Here is a 24,908-nt window from a genome sequence, read left to right on the forward strand (position 1 = left end):
ATAGGAAACTTTCGGGATAGCATTTGAAATGTAAATAAAGAAAATAATAATAAAAAAACAAATTCTGGAAGAAGAGGAAAAAAGAGTAAAAGAAAAAAAGAAGGAAGGAAGGAAGGAAGGAAGGAAGGAAGGAAGGAAGGAAGGAAGGAAGGAAGGAAGGAAGAAATCCAATTTGTGTAACCCACATACTCAGTGGAGCATGGTCAGATTCCCAGTGGCAACAACCTTCACAAAAAAACAAAAAACAAAACAAACAAAAAATTCTGAGTCCTTCCCCCAACCCCACCTCTGTCAAAGCCACCAATTGTGGATAGCTGTGTTTTAGCATCCATATGACAATTTTAAAAAGTCTCTTACATGGCTTTCTGTCTAGGCTGTTAATGATTTTTAGGGTGAGGGGCCATTGTCACAGAAGCCTTCTATATCCCTCTTTCTTAACTGAGAGTTTGCAGTTACAGATACCACTGCAAAAGTAGCTTTCTCACCCTTTACAGTGAGCAGAAGCACAAATTATGGACTTCCACATGGTTTCTGGTGACATTACAGACTACAAACTTCCACGTCTCCCACATCAGCATGTTCCATGGACCTCAGTATGATCTCTGGTGGCAGCACAGACCATGGACATCAACAAAGGCAACTGTTATAGCATGGGCCACAGACACTATCAAAGCCCTTGGAGAGAGCATAGGCCAAAAACTTCAACATGGCCTCAAGTGGCAGCAGAGGTCATTCACATCAACATGCCCCACTCCTCAGCAGCATGACCCATAGATACGAACATGGCTTCAGGCAGCAGCAAGACCAGAAACATCCAAATGGACTTCCATGGTAACATGGGCTGTGGACATCAACAAGGTCCTTGGCTACAGTAGGATCATGGACCAAGGCATGGTTCTCAATGGCAAGGTGGCCTATGGACATGGCCTCAGGTGGCTACACAGGCCACTTACATTGGGATTCAACATGGCCTGAGACAGCAGACCACAGATACCAATGTGGTCTCTAGGGACAGCATGAACCAGAGAGGTATTTTGAGGAGATGTAATACAGAAAATAATTCTTTTCTTCATCTCAGACATCCTATTGCTCAGAACCAGGGCAATTGTTCAGCTGAGCAGCATGTACCACAGCTGAGTCAGAGCAAGCTCCGGGCTGCTGGACACCACCTCTGTATTTGTCAGGCTCTGGTAGATCCTCTCAGGAGACAGCCATACCAGGCTCCAGTCAGTAAGTACTTCCTGGCATCCACAATAGTGTCCTGGTTTGATGACTCTATAAGGGATAGATCCCCAGGTGGGGTAGTCTCTGGATGACCTTTCCTTCAGTCTCTGTTTCACACTTTGTCTCCAGATTTCCTCCTATGAGTATTTTATTCCCCCTTCTAAGAAGCACTGAAGCATCCACACTTTGGTCTTTCTTCTTCTTGGGCTTCATATGGGTATTCCGAGGTTTGGGGCTAATATCTACTTATTAATGAGTACATATCATGCATGTCCTTTCGTGTCTTAGTTACCTCTTTCAGGATGATATTTTCTAGTTCCATCCATTTGCCTGCAAAACTCAGGATGTTCTCATTCTTAATAGCTGAGTAGTAGTCCATTATGTAAATGAACCACATTTTCTGTATCCATTCTTCTGTTGTGGGACATCTAGGTTGTTTCCAGCTTCTGGCTATCACAAATAAGGCTGCTATAAACATAGCAGAAAAAGTTCCATGTGATATGGTGGGGCAACTTTTGGGTACATTCCCAAGAGTGGTATTGTTGAGTCTTCAGGTAGATCTATTTCCAGGTTTCTGAGGAACTTTCAGACTGATTTCCAAAGTGGTTGTACCAGTTTGCAATTCCCACCAGCAATAGAGGAGTGTTCCTCTTTCTCCATATCCTCTCCAAAATGTGTTGTCACTTGGGTTTTGATCTTAGCCATTCTGATTGGTGTATGGTGGAATCTCAGGGTTGCTTTTATTTGCATTTCTCTGATCACTAAGTACTTTGAATGTTTTTTTCTTAGGTGCTTCTCAGCCATTTGAGATTTCTCTGCTGTGAATTCTCAGTTTAGTTTGATTGGGTTGTTTTTTTTGTTTTTTTTTTTGTTTTTTTTGGTGGGTTAGCTTCTTGAGTTCTTTATATATTTTGTATTTTAGCCCTCTATCAGATGTGGGGTTAGTGAAGATTTTTTTCCCCAATCTGTAGGTTGCTGATTTGTCTTACTGACTATGTCCTTTGCCTTACAGAAGCTTTCTGGTTTCATTCAGGCACAAAGAGGGATCCACCTCAAGGGGAGGTCCCAAGGCCTGACACTATTACTGAGGCTATGAGGAGCTCACAAGAAATGATCTATCATGACTGCTCTCCAAAAGACCCAACACACAGCTGAAAGAGTCAGATGCAGATATTTAAGCCCCAACCAATGGACAGAAGCAGCTGACCCCTGTTGTTGAATTAGGGAAGGCTGAGAGAAGCTGAGGAGAAGGGCAATCCTGTAGAAGGACCAGCAGTCTCAATTAATCTGGACCCCCGAGATCTCTCAAACACTGGACCACCAAACAGTCAGCATTCATCAGCTGATATGAAGCCCCCAACACATATATAGCAGAGGACTGCCGGGTCTGTGTTCATTCCGAGGTGATGCACCTAACCCTCAAGAGCGGAGGCCCTCGGGAGTTTAAAGGTCTGGTGGGGTGGAGGGTGAGGGGGTCCGGACATCCTCGTGGAGACAGGGCCTCAGGCAGGAGGTATGGGATGTGGAACAGTCAGAGGGTGTCCTGGAGGGGAATAAAATCTGGAGTGTAAAAAAAACAATAAAAAGATTAAATGAAATTTAAAAAATATAGAAATGCAAGATAGTTTTCTTTTATGAAAAAAATTGTCCTTGTTTATAGTTTCCCCTGCAAAAATTTGTGTGCCAGAATTCTGAAAGCATTGAACAAAGGCCAGAGTCCCGTTTGCCCTTGGCAGAGTACTGCTCATTAGAAGCTCCAGATATTTGCAATGAAAACTTCTTCCTCCAGTTCAGTGTAATCCCTTCTCTAACCAGCTCGGTCAAGACATCAGCAAAACCTTGAGCTTTTGAGAGCGATCCTAAGGGTGAATTTTGAATGTTCTAAGTAAGTAAGGTTTCAGATAAGGTTATCAAGAAATTGGAAGTGTTTCGTGCTATTTTGGTTTGTTTGTTTTTCTTTCAGTATTATTTTAGAAGTCCATACTCTAATGAGAGAGAGAAATGGTGTGGATTTGGATGAGTGGGGTATACTGAATGAAAGCATTTATTTTCAATTAAAAAGAGGTTGGGGAATATTGTTTTAGATTCTTAAAGAATCATTTTCTCTCTACTGATATTCGTGTACATAGTTCATATTTTATTAAGTAAATGCTTCAGGAGAAATGATTTTACTCTCAACATTTTAGGGTTTTGTTTTGAAGAATTCCAGCATTTTATCTTTTCGTGTTCTTTAAATTGAGAACAGTTATCCCTCTAAGGGTCAAGATGAGCATTTCTAAGTTCAAAGCAGACGCATTTAGTCTGAGGTGGCATAATGTTCACCTATATTTTCTATCTTTTGGTTGTTCCCTAAAGCAAAATAAAACAAACAAAAAACACAATACAACAAAACAACCATGCAAGCCTGATTATTTGGACAATGCTTCAGAAAATGTGCTGCAGACAACAGCGATTGTAAATAAACAATGTCCTTTTTAGTAAGTACAAGTTTAGGGTACAAATTCACAAGGTTTTAGGGCAAATCTCAGTATTGCAAAAGGACAAGAAAGAGTTTGTCAGACCACAGATGGAGTACCTACGTGACAATGCAATCTGTGCACTACAAATTACTTTCTTTATTATGCATTTCAACTGTCTTTCTAGTTTAAAGTCAAGCAGCATCATTTGTAGGAGATATTACAAAAATCATTTCGATAAGTTGTCTGGCTTTGGATCAATAGCTAAAGAACGTCACCACTGTTCAGCATGCTGGAAGATATTGGATTTATTATATTATACTTTTCCTTCTACCTAAATAAGTATTGTTGCCATGGGCAATGTGCTCAGCCCCTTTAACACCCATTTTTCAGAAACATCTTTCTGTAGTGATTGGACACTTGAATAATGATTAAGTTTCATCAACACCCTCCCACTCCTGTCAGCAGGGCAAGCATCCTGGGATATGTATGAATTCATAAATAAGATTGAAAATTACTTTTACTACTTTATTTTCTTTTTACTTCTGATGTATCTCTCCAGTAGATCATCAACTGTCAGAGTTGTTTCTTTCCTTAAAACAAGCCCACTAATACTCCTCCTTTTTTTTCCAATACACATGAACACATAGAATAATGAGGCTTTGTTGCCACAGAAATCTACTTAATCAAACAGTTCTCATTTCTCAGCTTAAGGAAAAGAACATAGATGTGTCAGGGGGAAAATTGAATTAAAAACCCTGGAAGCATATTGTCTGATTATTAGAACCCAGAGCTTGTAAGACTGCCGTTCTTACTAGAAGTTGTGAGACAGTTCTAAAGAATTTTCATAGATCTTCGAGGCAGAATTCTTATTTTGCCTGAAGTCTGAAATTGTGAATTGTTCTGCAATGTAATGTCATTGACTGCATATTGCTTCATGAGAGTTCCTTAAGAAATATCACCGGGAATCAGAGGGGCCATGAGCTCTGACTAAATTACCATTGTAACTCTGCCACCATCTCTCAGGAACTTGAACCACTTTATAAAGAGGCCTCTGACATATACAGAAGACCATTGAGGAACCTTCCATGCTGTAGTCACATGTAGAAAATGGAAGTTTAAAATATCTGTAAATTATTTAATGTAGCTATTTTAAGAGTAATTGTGTATGTACAGGGTATCCATAGCAACAGCTATAGCACATGAGGTATATGTAGGAAAGCCTAACAAGGTAAAAGCCATTTTGTGATCAGCAGGTCTTACAAGCCCTGGGACCCATAGTTGCCTCAAAGTAACAGAATCGACAATACAAACTCTGGGCAAAACCTGGCAAACTGTGTTTATTTCTCTTTGGATTCTTCTTACAATGCTAACTCCACTACGGTCATAATCTCAACTGGAAGAAAAAGGCTGCTGAGTATTTCAAACTACTTTTAGTATTTTCTACTCCTCTGATGTTAATGAGTTTTCCTATGTTCTGAGCCTTTTTCCATACTTTGTCAAAGAGAAACACATATACAAAAGCCACAAATAGGCACTGTAGTCATCTGTTTAAGAAGAGGTGGAAACATACTCATGACTATACATCACCATATTTTTTTTCTTACTTAAAACTAGAGGATCCAGTCAATTTTTTCCCCCACATTCTTCAAGTCTGTAAGAATAGATAATTCGCTTTTTAAATACATGATATTTGTTGTGGTGTTTTGATGATATCTTTTTCTTCAATCACTTAGTTTTTCTCTCCGGTAAATCATTCCTGCCTTCTATTTTATTTTATAGCTCTTTTGAATTGCTCATTAAAATTTAAACTTTCAGGAACATAAAACTTGCAAAATACAGGCTACATTAGGTCCATGGGCAACATATTTTCAGTATGTACAGTAATAATAATAATAATAATTATTATTATTTTATTGAATGCAAACCATACCTATCCATTTTCTCTACTGAGCATTCTCTTTCTCTCTCTCTTCCTCTCCATTTCTCTCTCTCTGTCTATCTCTCTCTGTGTGTCTTACTCTGTCTTTCTCTTTTCTAACTCCTCTTTCCAATATATTTAATATTTGGTTCTTACCATTGATATGCATACTTCAAGTCACATTCAGTGATATAAGCACACAACTGTCTGCCTAAGAAGACACCCTGTTGGTAGTTGCACTGTTTTCCCGACCTGAGGTTGGATGTCCTCACGCTTCAGAAGCCTCCTCCTGTAGTGAGTGACTCATCAGTGTTAGAGCATGTTCATCTTATGCTGTACCCACTCCCATCTACATGTGCGTCTCTGAGTTGCAGGGGGCAAATCCCACTTCCTTGTGCAGACTCTCCTGCTCAGGAATAGCCTTCTAAACTGAATTAGAAAAGAACTCTGTAAGTGGCAAACTTCCAGAATCCGTGGATAACAGTGGAGTAGAACTGTTTCGCATATGTTGTGCCAGTGCCTTACTTAGGTTTTATACAACAATGATAAAACACCATGACCAAAAGGAACATGAGGTAGAAAGGGTTTATTTCAGCTTACAATCTGTGATTAAGGGAAGTTATGGCAGGAATTCAAGACAGGAGCCTAGAGGCCAGCAGGACCTGAAACAGAAGCCATGGAGGAGTGCTGCTTACTGGCTTGCTCCCCATGGATTGCTCAGTTTGTTTTCTTAAGTACAGGAGCACCACTGTCCAGAGATAGCATAACCACATGATGGGGCCCCTTCCTATTAATCATTAACCAAGAGAAGGTCCTTTAGGATTGCCTACAGGCAAATCTCATAGAGGCATTTTCCCAATTTAGGATCGCATTCCCCAATCTTGAATCTTGTGTCCAGTTAACATAAAACTAACATAAAGCTAGTATGGGACATAAGGACTCCAGCCTTCCACTTATCTCAGCCTCCAAGCTTTGATTGTTGCATTAGTCCCCAGAGGAAACGAAGAAGGAGAAAATTAGAAGGTGATATGTCACCATTCTTTCTTGACTCTCAAATGACATATAGGAGACGCTGTCCCAAGGAAGTGATGGTCAGTCCAATGGACAGCCCAAACATCTCAGTCATGGGGCCATTGTGAATTATATCACCTTTGGAGGAGTAGTCACAAAAAGGAACAACAAGGCTTTTGGTATGTTCACTCCATACTCGACACACATTGCTCATACCAAGTCATTTACTTCTCAGAATAATCTTCTACAACTAGACATCATCGCTAACACCTCATGAAGAGTTGAGGCCCAGAGCTCTTGCATCCCCAGTGGCAGGACATGGGACTAGGATTCAAAGTCAAGCAGCCTTGCTTCAGTGTTAGACCAGGGTCAGGACGTGACATCGGTCCATCTGGGGGCTGGTTGATCACAAATGTTGGGAGGCAATTTGCATTTCACTCCATTTATTTTGTCACCCCACAGCCAATTAATCTGTTCTAGAAATACAGAGCTGGGTTTCTGTGCAGATTACATAGCTAAGTGGACTGTCATAAGCAGTGGTGGCGACTGCAGGAAGGCAGCATCAAGATGAATGTGTTTTCTTACAATCAGGCACTTTTAGGTAATTGCTAATAGTGACTCCAGGGTGTGTATGTGCACTAAGGTATTGCAGTGGTATATGTTATTTTGAAAGGCCAGAACACATTTGAATTATTAATACTTCTCTTATCCACTATAACAAAGTCTACAGCAGAAGAAACTTGGGGTGGGGATGATGGGTAAATTGTGCTCAGGGTTTCAGTATTGAAGTCATTATGCAAGCAGAAATGACTGCCTTCATGGTGCTGGAAGCTTCTGGAAGGCTTTCTGCATTTCACACTTCTGTGTGGCAGTCAGCAGTACTGAGACCTGGAGCAGACCTGGGCATTAACCTTCAGCTCCAACTCTCGCAAACCTTCTCAGCCTGCCATACCTTCTGTCCCAAAGCTTCCACACCTTCCCACAACAGGGAAGCCACCTAGGGAACAATTATTCCAACTCATAAAGTCTGCTGGGGGATATTTTAACTCATAATAATACTATGAAAAAAATAGTATTATTCTCACGGACAGAGGACTAAAGTACTAAAATTCTGTTAAAACGGATTCTTTTCAGTGTTACCTAGAGTCATGCCATGTGACAAGGTGGAAAACACTTGCTGCAGTTTTATAGAAAAAGAAAAAAGGAAAAATCTCCAGGGTAGATTTTTTTTTTCTGCAATAGATCCTGAACTGAAGCTCTACTGAGGGACGTTTGAGAAAAAGGCACAGGCAAAAATAAAAAATACAAAAATGAGTTACAGGTGTCGAGAGGAAGGTCGGAGGAGGAAGAAAGGGATGAGGGAGAAAGTGGAAGGAAGGGGGGAAGGAAAGAAAAGACTGAGGAAGGAAGGAAGGAAGGGTGGAGGGTAAGTGGGATGACTAGAAACCAAGCAAGGGCGAGTGAGCCCCACTGTGCTTTCAGAGTGCAGGCCATTTCCCCATCAAGCTACAAAACAATGAAGGATCGGAGAGTGTCTGAGAATGTCTGGAGGCTGCCTGCACTAATCAGCCGTCTTGAGTGGAGATAAGATAGCTCGCAGTGAGGAACAAATGAACAACATGTCATGCACGTGTCTTGAGTAATTAATATCACAGGGACTGGAGTGCTATTGCCTGCCTGGCTCGGCTCTCTCTTTATTTCCTCACTACACTATTAAGAAATGAATCACGCACACCTACATCGCATTTTGTCAGGATAATGATAAGCCTTTTTGGAATTACTCACTGTAAGGCTGGGTCAGCCACATAGACTGCCCTGTGTACCATGGAAGAGGAAAAATGTCCTTGTCACATCCTTATCGTGCCGAGAGGCATTCGGGGTGGTGAGATGTTTTGCGTTTTGCAAAAGGTGACAGTTTCCAGAAAAGCAGGAAGTGCATCTAATGTGCTGAAAACTTCCGTTCTATTCCAGGCGCAATGCACCTCTATCTGTTGAATAAATAATATAGTCCATTATGCATGCTATTTAAATATTTTTGGAAAGGGGAGAGGGAACAGCCTTAAGGATTTCCCCACACCTCTTAATTAAAGATTTATTTCCAAAATGACTTATAACAATGTTATTGTTGGAGTTATTTTTTTCCTAGAAAGGATGCTATGAACATTTTTAAGAAAATTTGTAGAAAATGTGTGTGTGTGTGTGTGTGTGTGTGTGTGTGTGTGTGTGTTGTGGGCTTTTGGGCTGTTAAGGTATTTATTGTAAGTTTGCTATTCTTATTTTAAATTCACAGTGGGATTTGTAACATGCATTTATGCATAGCAAAATAAGTACACTGAGGGAGATATCTTTATTTGTTTTGCTCTGTCCTAATTGGAAAATCATATTCTTAACCACGGAAACACTAAACTTAGGTAGCCATCACTATTCTCTCCTTTGAGTTTCACAAATATGCCAAATATGCTCACTAAAGAGATAAGCAGAGAGCAACAGAAGGTACAAGTTAGAAATTATACATGCCACAGCTCATGAATGAGTATATAATATATTATAGTGGGGATATATATAAGTGCTCTCTATGTTACACTGAATGTAGTCCAAAGGCCCTACAACCAAGGGGTCAGACTCCATAATGGTTCACACATTGATGACTTTCTTCCTGAGTTTAGGAAATTCAGCGCATCAAATGCATTACCCCTATCTTAAGGACTGCTGTCTGAGGCCCACGCTGGTTGCTGGTGTGAAAGCGTGGAACAGAAATGACAGGTTCAATTATAATGTTCTTCCAGAGTTGGATATAGGAAAACTAGCCATAATTCCAAGAAAATGAGATAAACATTAGCATGGAAATAAAGGCACACAGTTGAGAAAGGAACGAAGGTGTAGTTAAATATGACTGGAAAGTGCTGAAAGACCTCATGGGTGGAGTCAAAATTGAACTTTTCTCTTTTTAAGTAATTTCTTTGTATATCCATTAGTTCAGGTTTCATTACTTTCTTTGTATGTCCATTTGTTCAGGAAGGCCCTTCGATCTTTCTTGAAGTTCTCTGTCATCTCCCTTTGTTTACCTTCTCCCTCTCCCTCCATCTCTCCAACCCTTTTCCTACCTTACCTCTTCTTTCTCCTCTTCCCTATCCTGATTATTATTTGCTCGACTGCCTGCATACTTATGTCTGCATTTTTGAGTCTGGTTTTTCGAGCACTGTCATAACATCTCTCCAGGACATTACTCAGTGTAGCCCTGTCCTATGTGTTGGAGTCAGTACCATGGTTCCCTGCTGGATCTTACCTGTATCTAACCTTTTGCCTAGGAAGAACCTTCACCTGTCAAACAGAATTTATTTCTCAATTGAGGCTTTAGTATTAATGGACTGTATTACTTACTTTTATTCTTGCAGTAAGCAAACTTCAGGAAAGAAGAGCTTACTTTGTCTTCCAATTTGAGGACACAGCGCCTTAAGATGGGGAAGGCATGCTGGTGAACATGTGGCAGCTCGTCATATGTGTTCCAGAAAATGGTAAGCATGCTCATCTGATTTCCTCTGCTTTCTTCTAGTCCTATGTAGTCTGGGACCCCTGATCTTGAGGTGGCACTGCTCACTTTCAAGTTGTGTCTTCTGTTCTCAGTTAAACACTTCTGGACATGCCTTCCAAGTCTTCAAGATTACAAATCTAGCCACACTGACAATGAAGATTAACCATCACATAAAATGATTACAGACCCAGCTTCTAGCTTCCCTCCTGTACATCCATCATCCCCTTATAACCAATACATCAATGTGTGCCCTCCATTGTATCTGTTTCAATCCAGCCAACAACGGCTTTTATTTTCTCTTTAGGGAGTTATTCTATTTCAGAAATCTATGGAACAATCAGATGTGGGATCTATCTGATGGATGCAAGTTACTGCAGACAAACCTTTAAAGGCTTTGTTCTAGCCCAATTTTCTTTCCTACTCTGCTTCTTGGTCTATTGTTGTCTCTGCTCCTTCTTTCAGGGTCATAGTGAGCTGAACCCTCTGAAACCATGAGACCAAGCAAGTCCTTCCTCCTGAGCTGTTTCTGCCAGACATTTTTTTTCCCCACAGCTTTTATCACATTCTCCAGGTGGATCTGTTGTGCTTCCTTGGCTTTTGTGGAAGAGTATGAACAGGAAGAGCTTGCACAGCTGGAGATTCCTGGAAGCCAGGAAGAACAATGGAGTAAAGAGGCAGGAAGGGGAGCAGAAGGTTTGAAAAGGAAGTTGAGACAGATCATGGCAGAAGATGGAGCGCGGACAGGAAAAACAGAAATTATGTAATTATATTTAAATTTCAAAACGTAAAAAAAGAAAAATAAGAAAACCTATGTAAAAGGTTAGACAGAGATAAGATCCAGCAAGGACGCACTGCACTAGCTCCAATACACAGGACAGGGTGACACTGAGTGGGCTGGAAAGACAGTTCGCATTCTGAAGATGCCTGATATAAGGATGAGAAGCATGAAGAACTAGGTTAGGATCCCTAGCACTCATGTAGAAAAAAAATTAACCTATATATTGTATCTGTATCCTCAGTGCTGGTGGGGGGGGTTGCAGGAGCAGAGTCAAGGAAATTCCTTGGAACACACTGGCTGGCCAGCTGAGCTGAACTCATGAGCATGAACACACACATAAAGCATTAAACACACACACACACACACACACACACACACACACACACAGAGGTTGCTAAAAGTTCCTTTCCAGCTAGTCTGCTCCAAGCATATTGCTACCTCCTAGAAGATTCTGAACTCAGACTGGAAAATAATTCTCCCGCTCAGAAAGATGTACAAAAAGCATATGGTGTAGCCTCCTCTGGTCTTAAGAGATACTCTCTTCTCTTTTATGATCCCTAAACTTAAGACACACTTTCATGTAACAGCACTGCCTGGAGATTAGCTACATCTTTGCCATGCCTTTGATAAGGAGGGCACTTTTACTTAGCATCCTCTTGAAAGGATAAGGAATTGCCTTCCTCCTCTACCCTGGTCCCTAATTTCACGCTGCCTGGGCTTCTGCTGAATGCTCTCTTTCTCCTGCACACTAATTGCTTAGTTCCTAATAATTGATATCTTACAGAGGTGCTGGGTAAATTAATTGGGCAATGTTCAAGAAAGGATGTGATCCCCAGAGAGAAGATGATATAAAATGAGAGTTTCATTTAGTATTTGCACTGAACCCTGATTTATGCTTCTTTGTTGTCTTTATATCTCTACTGGACTCTGTGTGTGTGTGTGTGTGTGTGTGTGTGTGTGTGTGTGTGTGTGTGCGCGCGCGCGCGCGCGCGCGCGTATGTGTAGCTTGATACACATACAGCCAGGCACAGGATGCAGTGAGCTTGTTGATCTGACTTAAGAAGGAGCCATGTGGCCACCTGGACTTGTAACTTCCCATCCTATCACTCTCTCATGAAAGTATCTAGTTATTCCTTTGATTTACCTGTTCCTCTTAAAGATAAGCCCTCTCTTAGCAGGCAAATAACTTACAAAAAGGGATTAAGTCTGTCCACTGGTAATGCCTCATTGTTTCTCCAAATAGCCTCCAGGTGAGAATCACAAGAGGCGAAAGGTGGAGAAGACATTTAGAATATCCATTTCCACAAGGAAATCCACCTCTTATTCATGTTGAGTGGAGCACAAGCCACCATCTGGGGCTCTTTAGATCTCTTCTACTGCCATATGCTTCCCAGAGAAAGTGCTAGAAGTAAATGTTCAGATGATTCCTATGTTTCTTTATCAACCTTTAGTGTTAAACCCATGTGATCATTCTTTTGAAATAAATATTTATTACACTGTATGTATGCATTTATTTATGCATATGTATGTACGTGTGTGTGCTTCCTTGCACCTGTGCTCACAATCATATGCCTAAGCTATAGCACATGTGTTAAGATCTGAGGACATCTTGTCCAGATAGCTTCTCTATTTTCACCACGTGGATCCTGCAGATTGAATTCATGTTACCAGGTTCAGCAGCAAATACCTTTACTTGCCTGGCCTCTTCACTGGCCTTACAATGACTAAACAGATATGCTGACTTTTCTGTCACCTGGAATACATTCAAGAAGTCAAGTCACCAAGTGTTAGCCAGGCAGTCCGTAGACTCACTAGAAAATGTATTCTAAATATACCCAGCATATAGCAATAACTAACTGATACAAGATGTCATTCTTGAGGTCAGAAGACAGGCGATCAATAATACACCTCTAGGCAAGAGCTAAGATGTAACTCAGTGGGTAGAGTACATTTTTAGCATTCCTGATAGATGTTTAGCTTCTGGCCCCAGTGGCAGGGGATCACAGGCACAAGGTCATCTCAGTTGCATAATGAGTTGGAATCCAACCTAGGGTATAGGAGACCGTGTCTCGAATGAACAAACAAACAACAGAAAGATCATTGCAAAATACTCCAAGCAGGAAAGACTTCTCAGTAGAACCTGAGGCCCTGGGAAACTAAGAGAGCTCTAGGAAGTCTAAATTCTGTTAGGAAAAGTTCTGGAAGTGTCTTGATTTTGGAGTTTGACTTAGATTTAGGTAGCACTCCATTATGGGAGAAGTACCCTGTTCCTTAAAGAGACAGTCATTTTGTGCTCACTTGGTGTTGTTCGGAGGCATCTCCTCCAGTAGTGCACTCCACAGATCAACTTCCTTGTTTGCTGCCCTCAGACTTACTCTGCAGTGATCTTCACTTCTTAACAGTTTCAGACAGAACAAAACCTGAAACATCACTTATTTTATGAATATAATCACTTATTGATTGCTCTTTTTCTCAGGGAAGTAAAATTGGTGTATAAGCATTTACAAAGAGAGTCCGAGGATGGCATTTATACCCCATATTTAGTTCAAATCTATTCAAGCACATTTTGTAAAAAGTAGCATTTCAGGCATTGTGTTGTAGATAATCATTACTGTTAGAAAGAATTCATCATGCTGCTTGTGAGAAAAATTCTCACTAGGCAGACAATATTTAATAAGTAAATCAATAATGTTCATTTCAGGGAAAAATTAGGTATAGAATATAGCTGGGGAAGATAATAAAACAAGATTGAGTAGTAAATCTCAGAGCTGATGAGCCATTAGAGATAATGCGATTTGCTGTGGAGCCATGCAGTGGTACTGAGTGTGAGCAGCTTCCTAAAGCATTGGGGATGCAAATTTAACCCGACGCATCATATGATTAAAAGACAAGGGGAAAGAAGTAATTGGATGTAACAGTTTTTACTCTGGTGATTTTCTGCTGCGGAAGAGAACTTAACTGGGTCCGGAAAAGGTTCTCTCGTGAGAATGTGCCCACTGTGTGGAACAGTGAACTTCTTAGAGGACTCTAACGGTTAGTTAATAGCATCAACTTTGCATTGTCTAGTATGGTCTAAGAGAACAAAACCTTAGGAGAGGTCTTAGAGGTTACTATGGGATAGACAGGAAGATGTACCTTTACCGTGTGCTGTTCTGTGCTATGGTTCCAGTCTGATGGAAACAGTCTGATGGGTACCACATTGACATCTCTCCTTCCTGACTGTGAGTGCAAAGCCTCATGTTTCCAATGCCACACCTTCCTTGCCACCTCTGTAACTTCAAACTGAGAGCTCAAACAAACCTTCCCTTTAAAAATGCTTGTTGTCTGGTGTTTGATCACTCACATAAACTCCAAGAGAAAGGCATCTAATATAAGGACGAAAACCACTATTCACAAGTTCCTCCTAAATGTAATAAAATTCAATTAAAAATTAAATGTGGGATAACTCTTCATATCACCTATCTTTTAATCCCATCTCTTTCTACCAGGGCCACACTGTTGAGAAATCAGTTTGTTTCTTCCTGTCACAATTTTGTTAACTTTCAGACACAGTCTCAGGCTGACCTCAGAAGCTGAAGCTGCCCTCGTACTCAGAACATTCAGCTTCTACCTTCTGAGTGCTGGGCTTGTAGTCACAAAACAGCATATACAACTAAGACTGTTTCCTCTTAAATGAGGAAGGAGTAGTTTGGCCACTGTTCCAAGCTGATATTTGTCAAAATAGTTTGTATTCTTGGGTAGAAACATATTTCACTATAACTTTCACCCCCTACTGCAGTGTTAGCGCCTCCTGGCACTTGCCTATGTGTTGTATACTTTATATGCATTTTAATGTAGATATTTTGTCTCCCTTCAGCCTTTTCCCCAAAGATAAACAGATATGCCAATAGTTTTTTATTCAATGTGAATTCCAGGCTGTCAATAGTTTTTATAACCACCAGAGACTGTGCTCCTAATTCTTATATATTCCATAAGTCTGTCCATCCATACAGTTTGTCCCATGTCTTTGGCCAGCACTCACAGGGATGTATCACTTCATTTTAACATTTAATGTTAGAAATATGTATTTGTTACGTTTGACTGTCTCTCCCTGTGAATGAAGAGTCCTTTAATGTACAAGCAGCCATAAGCCTGATAGTCATAAGCCATCAGCCATAGTCCCTGTGTAGTTAATGAAGAGGAAAAGGAATCAAGGAATAGAAACAATTTTTAGTAGCTACATGGGAGGTTAAGGATCTGAGCAAAGGTAATTACAGAGGTGGGGAGTTCGGCAAAATGCAAATGCCACTTGTTGAAACTTTGGTTGCTGACTGACTTGAGGGAACCAGAAAAGTGGTTTAGACATTTCCAAATTAAGTGACAAGGCTGAGTGACATTATGAGCTTGAGTAGGGATTAATTATGCTAATTGATAACTTGTATGTCCAAAATAAAACCAGGTGAGGGAACATATAGGATAGAGAAATGAATGAGATTCTTAAAAATAGACTGGATAAGAGGAAGGAACCATGGACCATGTTTGAAGCTTTCAGACCACATGGGCAGAACATGGGGAACGAAAGAGACAAAAGCAAGGGATGGGAGAGAATGTGTTGAGTTACACTTGCATTTACAAGATGCCAGAGACAGCAAGAAGAGACTGCAGTCTGCAGTCATGTCAAGTAAACTGAATTCCTCAGCAGTTAGCTTTCTTAGTACACACAGAAGAAAGCAGAACTGGAGGGATTCTCTCTAAAAAACCTTCTGAAGTGAGATTCTGTGGCATGAAACCCGGCCTGTCTTGGAGGGGCCAGTAAGGTTCTAAAAGAAGGCACTACAGATTTTTTTTTTGCCAACATCTAGACAAACCTTGGCCTTTACATCCTTTGTGCTTGCTTGGCACTTAGGATATATTTTATCATGTTCTAACCTTAACACTTATCATGTTATATCCCCTACAACATAGATGATAACAGCAATGCATGTCTTTAAAAATATCTTAAGTCATTTGGCTTTTGCCTTCTTTTCACAACAGTACCAAGACCTTCATGGTAAAAACAAAATAGTATAGTCACTAACAGGGAAAGGCTCTCGACTCAGACTCCTAAATTTTCACTGTAGGAATGGTGGCACAGGCGTGCCATTCTTATTCCTCATTTGAGATTGAAAATGGTAAATTATGCTCTTCTCTGCAGACTGACTTTGCCCTATTTAGCATGTGTGGTCAATTATACCTGCTCTGGATTGGCAGGATGAAAGGCGGTAATCCCGCCCAACTCACCAGTAACTTTATGTATATATTATCATTCAACTCACTGGTTTATTTTGCTGTCTCCAATTATAAGTAACAGAGAGCAAAAGATGGCTTTCTATGTATTAGCAGTTCTGACCACCTTAGTGCCAAGGACCTGTGAGCTAGGCTAACAGTTCTATGGCTGATGGCTTATGACTATCAGGCTTATGGTTGCTTGTACACTAAAGGACTGTGATTCCAGACTGGAGAGGCCAGATATTCACAGCTTTATGTGATTTCTTTAGTAGTTCTCTGTTGTCCCTGGGGCCAGTAATCTATGTCTCATAGTAGTATTCAGCATTGTAAACATCAGGGTTCTGGTTCTTGGTTCTCAAACCCTTGGCTTTGGAATCTCTTGGCTCTTAATACTGGTTACAGGTATAGCTCCTGAGACTTGAGTCTTGGCATGCTCTGCTCTTCGGTTGTGGCCAGTTTCTGAAACCCTTTTAGAGTGTCTGCAGCTTCTAATGTTTGACTCTTCCCAGTCTCTCTCCTCCCTAGGCTTAGCTTTTTCATCATCTCTTCCTATCTCTGTTCTTCTCAAGTTCTTCATTGTCTTACTTTAGTCTTGGCTCCCACCTCTGGTCACTCTGAGGTTCTTCCTTAGTGTCTGGGTGTCCCTGCAGTCATTTTAATTACTGGTTCAACTTCATGTTAGCAGCTCAGCATACTCAAAGAACACCACCAACAACCGTCACTGGAATCGCACTCTCCCACATCAGAGTGCTATTTTTCCTAATCCAAGACAGTCATTCTCAACTCTGAATGAAAGCTAGACTCACCTCCAGAGCTCAGATGGCTGAGTCTCAGCTAGAGTCTTTGGGCTCCGTTAACAGTTTAACAGCTTCCAAGATAATTCTCATGTGATGCCAAGATTTGGAATCAGCTCTCTGCAAACCAGTTTTACTTCTTAAAGATACCCAACTTTCTTCCAGCTAACAGCACTGTGGAACACTGTCCAAAAGCAAAGAGGATGTATAGCTGGTATAATGGACGCGCATCAGAACCCTGTATAGTAGGGCTGGTTGGTTGACCTGTGCCTTATCCCCTTTGAGGCATTTTATGGAAGATTGGCCTGCTGTGCTACATTATACTATGAAGATATTTGGTTGCTTCTGGGTAATTTAACTTTCCATAAGAATTTTAATTGCCCAACTTTTTCTATCTACTGTAGAAAGATTCCCTTTTTAGCCTGTTCAAGTGGAAACAGAAACATGTCAATTAAGTGGTTGGCCTGATTGCTGAGGGTTTTATGGAAAATCAGCACTGCGCACTGATGAATATTTTTAATGATGGGCATATATTAACTGGTGCAGAGCTGTGGTTACCTAAAAAAGTATGCTTAACATTTACATGCACATCTTCTTGTAGGGCCGGGAAATCTTTGTTTAAATATAAACTTTAAATGTGCTTTTTTAGAATTTTGTATATGAGTATTTATATCATTCATACTCTCCTTCCTCTAACTCCGTCTATATTTCCCCATGTTCCCTCTCAGATTCATGACCTTTCTTAAAATTATTATTGTTGCATATATGGGTATATATATCATAACACATATATACATATATTTATATATTCATATACATTATATAAAATATAATATATAACTATATATCCATTCATATGTAAATATATGTGAATATATTAATACAACCTGTTGAGTCTATTTAGTGCTGCTCATATGTATATATGCCCAAGACTAGCAACTCAGGATTGGATAACCAATAATGGGCCTGAATCTGGAAGAAGACTGATTCTTCCTCTTTTAGCAGCTATTGATTGACTGTAGCACTTAATTTAGGACTAAAGTCTTGTAAGATTTTTCCCATGCCTGCTGGCATGTCAACTGGTGTTATCATTGAGCTGGTCTTGTTTAGGCAATTTAGCTTCCCTGTCATATGTAGGTGACAATATCTCATAACAGATATCTTAGTTCTCTGCTTCTTATCATTTTTCTGCCTACTGTTCTGTGAACTTCTCTGAGCCTCATGTATGTATAGTTTGTGTTATAAAAGTATCTTAAGGAATAGATAGCTTATAGATTATGTCAAACTTTGATTTATGTTTTAATTCTGTAGGACACTGGAATTTAAAACAGTAGAGCCCCAGTACTGTAATTTGTCTCAAACCCCTTTGTATACTATAATTGGTGAACTTCTCAATTGTACAGAAACATTTGTTTGTGTGTTACACATTCTTATCCACTTAGTACATAAATGAGGAGAGCTCCTGTCTGGGAAGTTGTAGAGCATTTAGGAAGTGAACTATCTAGAGGAAGAGAATCACTTCAGGTTTACATTAGGTGTGATAGCTCAGCCACAGTTCCTGTACTCTCTCTCCTTCCTGTTTATCGACACAGCCTGATTAGTTACTTCACATTTCTACCACCATATCTTCTCCACCACCATAGACTGTATCGTCACAAATTACAGGACTATATAAATTCTTCCTTTAAATTATTTCTTGTTGCAACAACTTGAAAAATCAACTAATTACTGATACGGAAGAATAGGCAAGCCAGGGGAAGCAAGCCAGTAAGTAACATCCCTCCATGGCCTCTGCATCAGCTCCTGCTTCCTGACCTGCTTGAGTTCCAGTCCTGACATCCTTTGGTGATCAACAGCAATGTGGAAAGTGTAAGCTGAATAAACCCTTTCCTCCCCACCTTGCTTCTTGGTCATGATGTTTGTGCAGGTATAGAAACCCTGACTAAGATACTATATTATAGAACAGTTACATGGGACCAATAAGTTAATTTATTAGGAAATATTCTCTAATTTATGAATGATTAGGATAGTAATCCTAATGCTATGCTTGCGAATAACATTAAGACAACACCAAGTAAAGAAATAGGAAAATAAATTTACTGACATTACTCTGGTGTTTCCCATGTTTCTGTTCATCTAGCTGTTTATGTAGCATCCCTGTTGTTCATAATCCAGTATAACTGTAATGTATAGAAACAGCTTCACTATCAACATTGTAATGAGGCTCTTAGAGGATCTCTAAAGAAAACATATTATTTTCTATAACTACAGTTTGTACAATGCCTGTATGTGATCATTCCACTGTTCAACCAACCTTCTTTGAATCAAATCAAGCCATTCATCATATTAACAATAAACTATTCCGTACCCACTCCCTCTTGGACTTCCTTTTCTTAGCTTCTTCATGCAATAAAATAAAATAATGAAGTAAAAACAATAGCCAGATTTACATATACATGATAAAAGTGTTTACAAAGAACATAGTAAACTTAATGTGGTGAGCTGTTTCACATAATGGATAGAGCCCAACTCTTTATTTTTTATATGAATTTCTCTGATGCCTGACACTGACGACAATCAGAAGCAATTCAAATAGAGTCAATGATCCTTATTTTTTTATCGACAGAATAATGACTGACAATAATAAGTGAAAAGAAAAAAAAGACAGCAGTTTACTGTACATTAACCAGGTGTCTTAGTTAGGGTTTTGCTGCTGTGAATGGAAACCATGACCAAGGCAACTCTAATAAGGACAACATTTAATTGGATCTGGCTTACAGGTTCAGAGATTTAGTCCATTATCATCAAGGGAGGAGCAGAGCAGCATACAGACAGGCATGGTACAGAAGGATCTGAGAGTTCTACATCTTTATCTGAAGGCTGCTAGGAGAATACTGGCTACCAGGCAGCTAGGATGAGAACCTTAAAGCCTAAATCCACTGTGACACACCTACTTGAACAGGGCCACACCTTCTAAGAGTGCCACTCCCTGGACTGAGCGGTTCTGCATAACCTCTATTTTATTGAAACAGCTTTTTCAAACGTAATTTAATATTTTAAATTTAATTAAAGTTTAATTTAATTAAATTTTCAAATTTAATTTCTTCACAGATTTTTCAGAAGTTGGTTGATTTTTCTGACATTGGTTTACATTGAATGAGATATAGATAGACAATAAAGAAAAATATGTTTATTAAACTATCCATTTACTTATTCATGCAGTAGATTCCAATAGAATTTTCATGGTTTATATTTTCAGGTCTGGATGAAGAAAGCATATCCTATAACTTAGGAAGGATGTAGGCTGTTTTTATTTATCATACCATAGCTGTGTGATCATTGTCTTCTCAAACCTTCTGTTTCTTTTCCATAAAACAGATAGTATTGGTTACCTAAAATTTCATGTAAGAATTAAATTTTCTGAAGGGATAAAAGTCCTAAATGTCAAGGACTGATAACATTCATTTCACATTATATGAGGGTAGCGCTTCATTATGGCCCTTCCTTAGGTTTTGCATTATCTTTTTTCTCATTTGTAGACTGTTATAGTTAATGTTCATTATCAACTTTACAGGATCTAGAGAGTACATCTTTGATAGTATTTATAGAATGAGTTTACTGATGAGTGAAGACCAGAATGAGTGTGGGGGCATCACCCCATTGTTTCATATCATGGAGATCTTTAAACTCATTGTATAGTTTTTGTGCCTCCTTCAACCTACACACCAGTAGGGTGACTATTTTAAGCACTCTTCTTCAGAAAAGCAAGAGAGAAATGGAAGCACTGTGATTCCTTGTCTATAGGCTTGTCATCAGTTTCTTCAAGAACAGCGTTAAAGGCATCAGCTTGATGATGGAGAATTCTCCCTTTGGAGAGCAAGCTGCCATTTTCCCCTATGAGCATATGTTCAGAGGGGATTGGAGCAACTGGTGCCCTCAGATGTGGCTTCTTCATCCTGTTCATACAAACTTGAGGACACAGAGGTTAATTTAGATCCCAGACAGTGACAGTTTGGTTTAATTAAGGGTGAGGATAAAACTATTTTCCTCACCCTGGTGTTAGCAAGCTATATGTGTCAACAAAATTCTTTCTAAGACCTATAGTTTTCTTTCTCCCTCTGCTTCTTTCCTTAATTATAATTGTTTCAGTTTATCTGACTTCTAGTTTCTTTTTTAGAAGAATATGTTTGTGTGAGTATATGATGTATGTGTGTATGGTGCGTATGTAGAGCTCAGCTCACCACACTATAGAGACTTCTCCTTGTACCTTTATATGGATTTCAGAGATTAAACTCGGGTCCCAAAGCTGTGAACCATGTGCCTTCATCCTCTGAGCCATTTCACCTACTTACTGGGCCTTGTCATACATCTATAGAATCTTGCCATAATGTATGTCTCTCAAGGTGTTTCACTCCAATTACTAAACGTTTCTCAAAACGCATCATAAGTAGATGGCTTTAAGAAAATACATATGAAACAAACTCCAAAATTGCTCTGGGATTTAATCCAGTGTTTTAACTGACTCTTAATCAAATTTTCTTGGTCAAACATGTTCTGAATTTCATTTTATTTTTAACGATGAGAACTGTTTCCTCTTCTAGCCCCCTTTTTGATTTTTAAATAATTTCTTTCCCACTTATCATCTCTTATATACAAATATATTCTCTGTTGAGCTCATACTTCTCATATTACTTTAACTTGTGTGGCTAACATTTTCAATCATGTTAATATCACTATGTTTCAAAAATTCTCTTTAACCATGTCTTAAGTTAACTGGCCATGTTATCTGTGTGTCCTAGGTTACACATTACAGTTTCACCAAATGTATTACAATTGACACATTCTTTCCAAATCTGAAAAAGCAGTTCTAATTTTCTCAAACTACAATTCTGAAGCTAGCCTCAATATTTTAACTTCTGTGTTTCATCAGTATCCCACTTTAATACTAATTTAGAGAGTAATTTATTTTTTATTTGTGTGTGTGAATGTATACCTGATTACACCTGGTGGCTAGAAGAGAACATGAGATTCCCAGCTGCCATGTGGGTGCTGGAAACTGAATCTGGGTCCTCAGTAATAGCGGAAATGCTCCATTGAGGCATCTCTCTGACCCCTACTTCTAATTTTTATGCTATTTTGCTTTGCTCAGTCTTTTATCTTTGTTTTGTCTTGTATTTTTTAGATTGTAATTTAATTATGTGTTCCTTACCCTTCTCTTCCCCAAATACACTGCCCGAGTCCTCCCATATATTCTTTCCTGCTTCTCTTCAAGCTCATGACCTCTGCCTTTCATTAATTGTTGTTGTATGAATATGTGTTCATTCTTTTAACACCATGCAAACCTGGGCATCATTCAACAATATACATTTATGCCTCAGGAAGGCCTTGGGTTGACTGTGAGTCTCTTTTGATTTGGAGTATTGCTCTGCATAAAGGTTCCTTTTCCTTGTGTCTATTCTCATATCTCCATATGATTCCCTGTTCTGGGACACAGTATGGAAGACCAGCCCCATTTTGAAACACAAGCGTTTTGTGGCAGGGGAAGAGAACAGGAGGAAAATCAATCTGCTATATGTTGGCACACTGATGCCCACTGTGGATAGAACTGTGAACTTCTCATCCCCATTTCATAGGACAAGTTACGTGACCATGTTAATTTCTCACTTAAGAACTTTTATTTACATGGTCTCTTCTTCCAGGCAGAGCTTGTTATTTTCCATGTGTTTAATTTTAAAGATGTATGGTCTGAGTTTATGTTGCCATTTCTAGTTGTTATTAATACAGATTTACTCTGTAACTCTAATAAATGCCACTGTCCACTATTTCCAAAGTTAGTATAAACATACACCTGTAATGTCACTGACTCTTAGCCCAAGTTATACTTGCAAGTGAATTCTGTAATATCTACTGTCTCAGACTCAGCAGAATTTGCCTATACTATTTTCTTTCAGGTACTAAAAATAAAAATTTTAGTTTTATTTTTCTTGCCATTGCCCTTTTGCTTCCATACTTCATGGAAGGAAGTATCCAAATATACTTTTACCAGGTTTGATCCACTGATTCTCAGTGGGCTTAGCTTTTGACTGTGTATTTCTTCTGAAAACACTGGGCCAAATATGGATTACATGGTTTGGTCAAAACCTTAGTCTTCCCCTCTAGCTAATGTCAGATCTAATCACACTGGACTCATAGCAAGGTCTTCTGTCTGCAGAAGCTTCTTGAGAAAACTCAAAAACCTTTCTGTAGTTTATTTTTTGTTTTGTGCCTTCAAGACCAGCCCAGAGGAGGTATATCCCTCTTGTTTTAGAGCAAGCTAAAACTTCTGTTAACTCTAAATAATTCTGTCCCTCAAATGCCAAGTGTTGAAGTGGCTGCAATTGATGCTACTAATAAAGAAGAGGACATGAATGAAGGAGAGAGATGGGTGCTGGAGGGAAAATGGAGGGAGATAGTGACATGCGATGGATATGCTATAAAAATATTCTACATATGAGTGGAATTTTCAAAGAATAAATAAAGTATTAGTAAAAGTGATCTAAATTGTAGTATTATTCAATACTGGGTAAATATGATAATAAAAGTGGCTATAGCAATCATCATGAAAACAGCTAATATTGATTGATGACACTATGCCAAGCATCAAGCTGATAGATAGCCAGATGCATGTCCTCGTCCCTCATGGGTCTTACAGAACAGGAAGCATATTGAAACTGTCTAATGGACATAAGGAGTATCATGATAGAAACATTCTTGGCAGAACTTCAAACCTCTTCTACTTATAAAAGAAAAATATTTGTATGTTCTCAAAATCAGGAGAAAAATATCTCAAAACTAAATGAAAGAAACTCCTGCAATGTAACAGTGCCAGGGCCCTTTTAAAATTCTGGGATAGGATCAAGCAGGAGAATTTCTATCAAGATGGATTACAGAAAGAGAGAAAGCCTTTGAGATTTTTTTTTCCCACTGAGCCTCTACCTATAACGTAGGTAAGTCCATGCTTATTCCCACTGAGCCTCTACCTATAACGTAGGTAAGTCCATGCTTATTTTGTTTATTGTAAGTTGACTTCACAATTTCACAGGTAATGAATCTATTTAATCAAACATTAACTCAAATGTATATGACCTGGTCTTTAACTTCTTTATATATTATAATTAGGCTAAATTTTGAATTTTCTAAGGCGTACATTAGGAACCACACACTTTACACAATAGACCTTGAAAGTCACTACTAGTCAGAAGTTCCTGTGAGAGAAATTCTTTGTGCTTAAGTGGAGATATCAGCAATAACATCCAGTAAAGGGATAGTAAACATGATAGAATCCTAGATAAGACAGAAAGCAAGGCAACTAATGTAAGTCTATGTAGTTTGCATTCCTTTAATAAATTTAAGTGGCAGGCTGGATTGAACCTGGAATCTAAGCCCAAACATTACCTCTATGGTTACTATAACCAAATGTAGCACATATATTTATATTGGTGCAATATTCTTTAGTCTGTGTCTGTCTATATAATTGATTCACTTTAAAAATATTAAAAGTTACTTAATATACTAATTCAATAGCAATGGTTTCAGCTACCTTTCATGAGAAATATGTTTTAAATAAAATCCTTAAACATTCAACTATCCCTTATGCCATTTCTAAGATAGGTCCATTATGAACAATTTCTGTATCATTGTTATTTTTAGCGTTAATTACAGCAGATCTTTCTTTGGTGTGAGTCGGCGAGCATATCTCAAATTCTAAACTGTAAATGGGGAAGGTTGGCTGTATTAACAAAAGCTGCAAAATGAACCACTTCTGTATCAAAGCCAGTCACTGAGTGCCTGAGTCAGTTTGAACATTATGAATTCTGCTTTTCCATATGCCAGCATGTCTAAGAGAGAACTAACTTTATACATGCTAGGGCCAATAAACTTTCTGCCCTTTATAGGGAAGGTGCCT

This window comes from Mus pahari, chromosome 16 (assembly GCF_900095145.1).
Source record: "Mus pahari chromosome 16, PAHARI_EIJ_v1.1, whole genome shotgun sequence".
Classification (NCBI taxonomy): Eukaryota; Metazoa; Chordata; class Mammalia; order Rodentia; family Muridae; genus Mus; species Mus pahari.